At 36.1% G+C, this 7,479-nt stretch overlaps 1 pseudogene; it reads left to right on the forward strand.

Moving 5' to 3' along the window:
* The first annotated feature begins 6,581 nt into the window (after positions 1-6,581).
* On the forward strand, positions 6,582-7,278 carry LOC138849527 (high mobility group protein B2 pseudogene; annotated as a pseudogene).
* The last annotated feature ends 201 nt before the right edge of the window (positions 7,279-7,479 follow it).

A 7,479-nucleotide genomic window follows, 5' to 3' on the forward strand; every position in this document is an offset into this window, starting at 1 on the left:
CAGGATATTTTTCTCTAGGTTAGATTCACTCTACATCTGCAAACAGAATGATCTCAAGTTATCAGATCTGGCAGCTCATGATGCTCCTCTACGCTGCATCAGTGAATTCTGATCATCTTGACAATTTGCAATCCAGTTTCTTCACTGAATGGTTAACTATTCTTCTTGAAATTAATAAGCAATATGTTCAATTAAGACTGAACAGTCTGCCATTCATTAAAATCTTAATGCTCAGGTTTGCCATCATTTTTTTTTCTGAAATTTGTTATTATAGCTGTAAACTATCCCCTAACCCTAACCCTAACCCTAACCCTAACCCTATCCCCTTTAAGTACTTATCTGTTTGTCTACCCATATCTATCTAATATCAGTTGGGCTTGTGAATTGTTATTTTATTCAAGTGTTATAATTTACTACTCTCACTTTTTAGTTTGAAGTACAATTGTTCTGGATGCAGTACTTACTATGGACCTTAAAATGGAAAAACAGGAAATTCATACATAGACACATATGTTGAACATTAATGACAGATAGAAAATATTGAAAGTGCCTCATATATATATAAAAAGTATGCCTATGAAATATTTATTTATTTATTAGAAAGAGTCACAGAGAGGCACAGGCAGTGAGAGAGAAGTCTTCCATCTGCTGGTTCACTCCCCAAATGGCCACAACAGCCAGAGCTGGGTCCATCCGAAGCCAAGAGACAAGAGCTTCTTTCTGGTATTCCATGCAACACAGGGGCCCAAGCACTTGGGTCATCTTCCACTGCTTCCCTGGGCTATAACAGAGAAGTGGAATAGCTGGGACTTGAACCAGTGCCCACATGGGATGCTGGCACAACAGGCAGTGGCTTTACCCACTACACCACAATGCATGCCACAAACAGTATGTTATATCTAATAAAATATCCTGCAAAAGAGAAACCATAATACAGACAAATCCAGTGACTCTGCCCTTTCCTCTTTTTCTTCCCTCAAGTCTCATCTTTGTGATATATCAAGAATGAATTTCTTTTGTACTTTCTATGTCCCACTAGCTGAGCTGTCTGTCCTTGCACTAATACAAATTATTAATTATTTCAGCTTTAGAATAATTTTGGTATCTAGTAATGTAGTTCTCCAATTTTTTGACTCTTTTTCAAGATGTTGCTTTGTGGTAGATTAAAAATTGTCACAAATTCTATTAGAATCTGAATCTGCCTTTGAAGGCTGCTTTGACAAAACAAATGTAGAAGTTATTACTACTTAATTTCTCTTTTTTAAGATTTATTTATTTGAAAGGCAGAACCAGAGAGAGAGAGAGAGAGAGAGAGAGAGAGAATCTTCTATCTGCAGATTTATTCCCCAAATGAATACAATGGCCTGAGCTGGGCAGATCTGAAGCCAGGAGCTAAGAGTTTCCTCCAGCACTCCTAAATGCATGCAGGAGCCCAAGAACTTGGGCCATCCTCTGCTATTTTCTCAGGTATATCAGCAATGAGCTGGATTCGAAATGGAGCAGCTGGGACTCAAAGAAGCGCCCATATGGGATGTAGGGGCTGAAGATGGTGGATTTACCCACTATACCTTAGCACTATCCCCATTATGTAACTTCTTCACCTAGGTCTCATGAGGTCTTTCAGCTTTTGCTCTCGCTTTCTTTTTGTCCTTACACTGAAGGGTAGAAAGTCTGTTATAGGCTCCAACATGATTAGACATGTTCTGGAAAGAGAGGCCCCAAATGACCATCAGCACCAGCAGCCAACAAGTGGCTAATGTCATCTTAGACAATCCAGCCTGTAAGCTGTCAGTTCATTCTCACAGCATGAATGAATTCAGGTGAGACCAGTTGAAGAACTTGCTAACCTCTGCCCAAATTTCAACAAATGTGACCTAATAAATTATTTAATAATTATTGTATTAACCCTCTACCTTTTGGAACTTTTAAAGAATACATATAGCAATTGATACCTGAAATACTGTAGTTGATTGAAATCCTTTGTATTTCTAGATACATTTTAGATTCTCCTTATCAATTAGCAGTAAACAAATAAAATTTTGCTTGAGATGGCATTGGATGTTGACATTAGTATTGAAATAGTTGAAAATTTCACAATTTTGAGTTGTTAGTATCCATGTTTCCCTATGTTTTGTTGAATGCTATTCCTATAAAATACTCAGCTGCTAATAGAAGGAACAAAAAGCTGATAAAGTGAATTTGAGGGGCCAGTGCTGTTGTGCAGCACCCATATGGGAAGCCCGGCATCCCATATGGGTGCCGGTTTGAGACTCAGCTGCTCCACTTCTGATCCAGCTCTCTGCTATGGCCTGGGTAGTAGTAGAAGATGGCCCAAGTCCTTGGGCCCCCACACCTATGTGAGAGATCCGGAAGAGGCTCCGGGCTCCTGGCTTCGGATTGATGAAGCTCCGGCTGTTGTGGCCATTTGGGGAGTGAACCAGCGGATGGAAGACCTCTCTCTGTCTCTCTCTCTCTCTACCTCTCCTCTCTCTGTGTAACTCTGACCTTCAAATAAATAATCCTCAAAAATAAATAAATAAATTTGAAAAACACTGAATGTCAAGCATAAAGTATTGTAGACACAGTAAAAGATTATAAATCTGTTTTTACTTAGCCTAGAACACTTCTGAAGTTGGACCCAGGGGGTAGAAACATCTATATATCTATCAATATCTATATCTTTATTTAATAGTAACAGTCTGTTCAAAACTTTTAACCATTCTTATAGCATAGTGAAACTCTCAAAATTATTAGTTCCCAAATTTTACCACATTACCATGCATGTAGAAAAAGCTAATATTTATGTGACACACTACTGAAAACAAATAAGGTTAATCTGAGCTGTAGTAAGTGTGCTTGAGAATTTTACCATCTCATGATCTCTCAGACCCATCCTCTTAAAAACTGTTTTTTCCTCTTCATTAGAAGACAATACCCACTTTCCATAGTCTAGAGTTAGCTGATTTACAGTTTCACAGAATTATTTCATTTTTTATAAGAAGTTGTTCTTTTGAAACTTCTTGAGGGGAGGAACTGTCTCTGCAGTGTCTTAGTGCACAAATTCCGACACATAGCCTTGAACTAAATAGATGCTGCCTGTGAATGAATTAATGTTTAACATTTTGTAAAAATCTTGTAAATAGAAATGTTATTCAGAATAATGAAAATATCATGCAAAATAAAAGTAAAGTTCTTACAAGTTTGTTTTCTCCTTTTCATTAAGAACTTAAAAAAAAGTTCTGTGGCATATATTGGCTCAAATATAATATATTCCACTTTTTCATATTCCTTTTAACTAGCATATGTGATTTAGTGAGAATATGTATGCATCTATAATCAAATTTTAAATTATTTTCACAACTCATTGTATGGGGCTTGCATGTAATAAATCCTCAATACTTCTTTGTTGACATATTAAATCCAATCTGATATTAATATTTAATAAGAATGAGGTATCATGATTTTTCCAAGATAAGCCTACAAGGGACTTATTAGTATTCAAATCATCAGCAGACAGCTTGAGTCAATTAAATATATCTTTCACAATCTGTAAAGAGATTAGAATCAACACTTCTTTGGAAAGCCATTAATAATTTAAAAACATGTTTGAAATTCCTTATCCTCTGACACCAACTGATGGTAAATATCAATTTAATTATGTTCAGAAAATTTATACTAAGCACATACTACATGCAAAGCTTTCAGCTCCATACCACTGAGACTATCAAAGTTAAAAAGATATAGCAATGATAGTAAGTAATTTAGTACTTAAAATTTATTATTTGATAATATTTAGCAGTGTGTACTAGTCTATCAAATATATCATTTGTTTATTCAATCATTCATTACGAAACACTTATCAAGTATCAATCATGTATCCAATACTATTATAAATTCTAAGATTAAGATAGAAAAAAAGCATAACAAGTCCTTGTTTTCATAGAATTTATACATTTGTAAAGAAGATAATAAATAAATAAGCAAGGAATGTACAATATGTCTAAATGGTCAGCTTTGTTGTTTTGATAACAAGCAATTCTCTCTCTCTCTCTCTTTTAAAGAATTATTTTATTTGTTTGAAAGACAGAGTTACAGATAGAGGTAGAGCCAGAGAGAGAGAGAGAGAGGTCTTCCATTCCACTGGCTTACTCCCAAAATGACCACAATGGCCAGTGCTGAGCTGATCCGAAGCCAGGAGCCAGGAGCTTCTTCCAGGTCTCCCACATGGGTGCAAGAGCCCCAGGATTTGGGCCATCCTCCGCTGCCTTCCCAGGCCATAGCAAAGAGCTGGATCAGAAGAGGAGCAGCCGGATGCGAACCGGCATCCATATGGGAAAGAAAGTTGCAGAGGGTTACATTTGGTCCATTCCTCAAATGTCTACAACACCTGGGGATAGCCCAAGGTGAAGCCAGGGGACTTGAGCTTCATTATGGTCTCCCACATAGGTGGCAATGTCCCAATCACTTGAGCCATTGTTGACTGCTTTTCCAGTTGCAATAGAAGAGCGCTAGATCAGAAGCATAATAGCTGGGACTCAAATGGGTGCCCATATTGGATGTTGCCATTTTAGGTGGTGGCTTAGCCCTCTGTACCACAATGATGGCCTTGATAATCCACAATCCTCAACCTATTTTACCTCATAATGACTAGAGTCACAAAGTGTTTCTCCTACATTTTCTTCCAGAATATTTATGGTTTTAGAGCTTACATTCAAGGGTAAGCTCTATTTTGAATTAATTTTTGAAAATGATATAATGTCATAATCTAAGTACAGTATTTTTAAAGATGTATTTATTACTTGATTTCAAATGCACAGTGACAAGGGGAGAGAGAGAGAAGTTTTCTATTTGATGATCCCTGCCCCCAAATAGCCACAAGAGTCTGGTCTGTGTCAAGCCACAGCCAGGAGACAGGAACTCCATTGCAGTCTCCAACATAGGTATCAGGAACTAGAGTACTTGAGTCTTCTTCCATTATCCTCCCAGGTGCGTTTGCAGAAAGCTGGTTCAGAAGCTGAGAAACCAGGTCTCTGGTTCTCTAGTATGGGATGACAACATCACAAACCACAATCCTAGCCCTTAAGTCCAATGTTATTTAAATCCAATCTCTTCCAAATTATTTCTCAAATTTTTTTTTGCTTTCTACATTGAATGTTCTTAGTGCCACTCACAAAAATCAACCAACAATAAATACAAAATCTGTTTCTGGATTTTCTTTAATATTCTTACATCTCTGTATATGTCTGTTCTTACACATCTACCACTATGTCTGGATTATTGTAGCTTTATATAGTTTTGAAGTTGGGCAATGAATAGTGAATAGAGAATTTAAAAATAAATCCACATACATCCAGGGAATTGATGGACTACTAACTGATCAACATGGATCAATTCCCATGGATCAATCTCAAAACAATTATGCTGAGTTTGAAAATTTGACAAGAATGCATTCTGTGCATATATATATATATATATATTCATAATAACTCTAGAAAATGAAAACAAACCTAGAGTAGCAGAAAGTAAATTAGTGTTGACTGGAGACTAGATCAGAGAGCAGGGAATAAGATTTAGCAAATTTGCCAATGACAGATATATGTATTGAACTTCATCATGCTAATCATTTCATGTGGGAATGAATATATCGAAATGTATTATATTTCACATTTAATATCAACAATTTATTTTATGTCTGTTTTACCTCAGCAGAGCTATATATTAAAAAATAAAACTGTTTTAAGAGATAAATAATTCACTTTTTTATCATAGGCTTAAATATTTCATGTAACTTACATATTTTAAAATATTAACATTCTCAGAAAATAGTAGATATAGATCTCTATCCTATCACTATCAGTATCCCTATGGCTATCACTATCAACAAATACTTAATTGTTAGATAATCTCTCAGCCACATAGTTTCTGATTACAATAGTATCTTTGAAAAAATATATTTAATATCAAAATTTCTTTTCAACACAATAAGATATCATTATTTGTTTATCCCACTCCTACCAGTGGGCTTCGGCTTGTTCTGATATCCAGGGAGTGTTCAAAGTGCTCATGGAAAGTGGGCATTATGCATATCTTCAAATATTTTTGCATCAAAATCAACTCCTACTAACTTTTTATAACATATTTGAATAGGATTTAGTTTGAGGAACTAAGAAAAATAAGACATCAGTTAGAAAAAGGCCTCTGTGAGATCAACTTGAATTCCACTAAAATTGAAGCAAGAATAAATACCAAGTTTAAGGTGAATCTTGGATGCAAGAATTAAATCATCATTGCTTCAATAAAAGTTTATGATTTCAAAGCTCCCCTCACCTCAACCCTGCAATTCAGCACTTTACAAGGGGATTTTTTTCCTCAAAAAAGGATAAGGCAATTTTTAATAATAGATCCACAGTGGAAGACCATTTACATAAATTTTGGAGAAGAAATTTAATTTTGTTTGTGTTATAATTAAAAGGACAAAGATTAGCCAACATGGACATCTAAATTGGATGAGCTTGCACAATTATGACTGAAAAGTTAAAGAACAAATTTCCCACTCAATAACTGACAAAATTGGATCAAATATGCACAAAAGAAAAGTGTTCAATGGGGCTGTTCGATCTAGCTGCTCAGTGGGACTGAGGAAACACTGTCACCAGGTGGCTACCATTCTGTCATCATGGATAAAAGAGACCCCGATAAGCAAGGAGCAAATGTCCTCCTGTGGCTTCTTCCTTAAGATATGCCAGTAAGACCACAGGAAGAAACATCTAGACTCTTCTGTCAATTTTGCTGAATTCTCCAAAAAATGACTGGAGAGAGAGAAGACCACATCTGCAAAGGGGAAGTCCAAATTTGAAGCTATGGATAGAAGTGATAAAGCTCACTATGACAGGGAGATGAAAAATTACGGTCCTCCCAAAAGTGAAAAAAAGGGAAAGAAGGAAGACCCCAATGCTACCGAAAGACCACCATCTGCCTTCTTCCTCTTTTGCTCTAAACATTGTCCAGATTTCAAAAGTCCTATGCCCGTCCTTTGAGGATACTACAAAAAATTAGGTTACGTGTGTCTGAACAGTCAGCCAAGGATAAAGAACCAAATGAACAGAGAGCAGCTAAGTTAAAGGAGAGATATGAAAAGGATATTGTTGCATACCATGTCAAGGGCAAAAGTGAAGCAGGAAAGAAGGGCCCCAGAGGCATCCAGGCTCGAAGAAGAATGAATCTGAAGATGAGAAAGAAGATGAAGATGATGAGGAAGAGGATGAAGATGAAAACTAAATGGCCATCTTGTAATGATGCATATAGTATGCATGTTGGTTCAGAAAATTGCTTGCTAAGAATGTAAGTGCAGCTCAATATAAGCTTTAGTATAAAAAAACTACAGATTTTTATAGCTGATAAAATCTTCATAGAGAAAATACTTTTTTAAAAAACACAGTTGGTAGCTTTTTTGAGGGGCTACCACATATGGTTAAATTT

Source organism: Oryctolagus cuniculus, chromosome 4 (assembly GCF_964237555.1).
Source record: "Oryctolagus cuniculus chromosome 4, mOryCun1.1, whole genome shotgun sequence".
NCBI lineage: Eukaryota > Metazoa > Chordata > Mammalia > Lagomorpha > Leporidae > Oryctolagus > Oryctolagus cuniculus.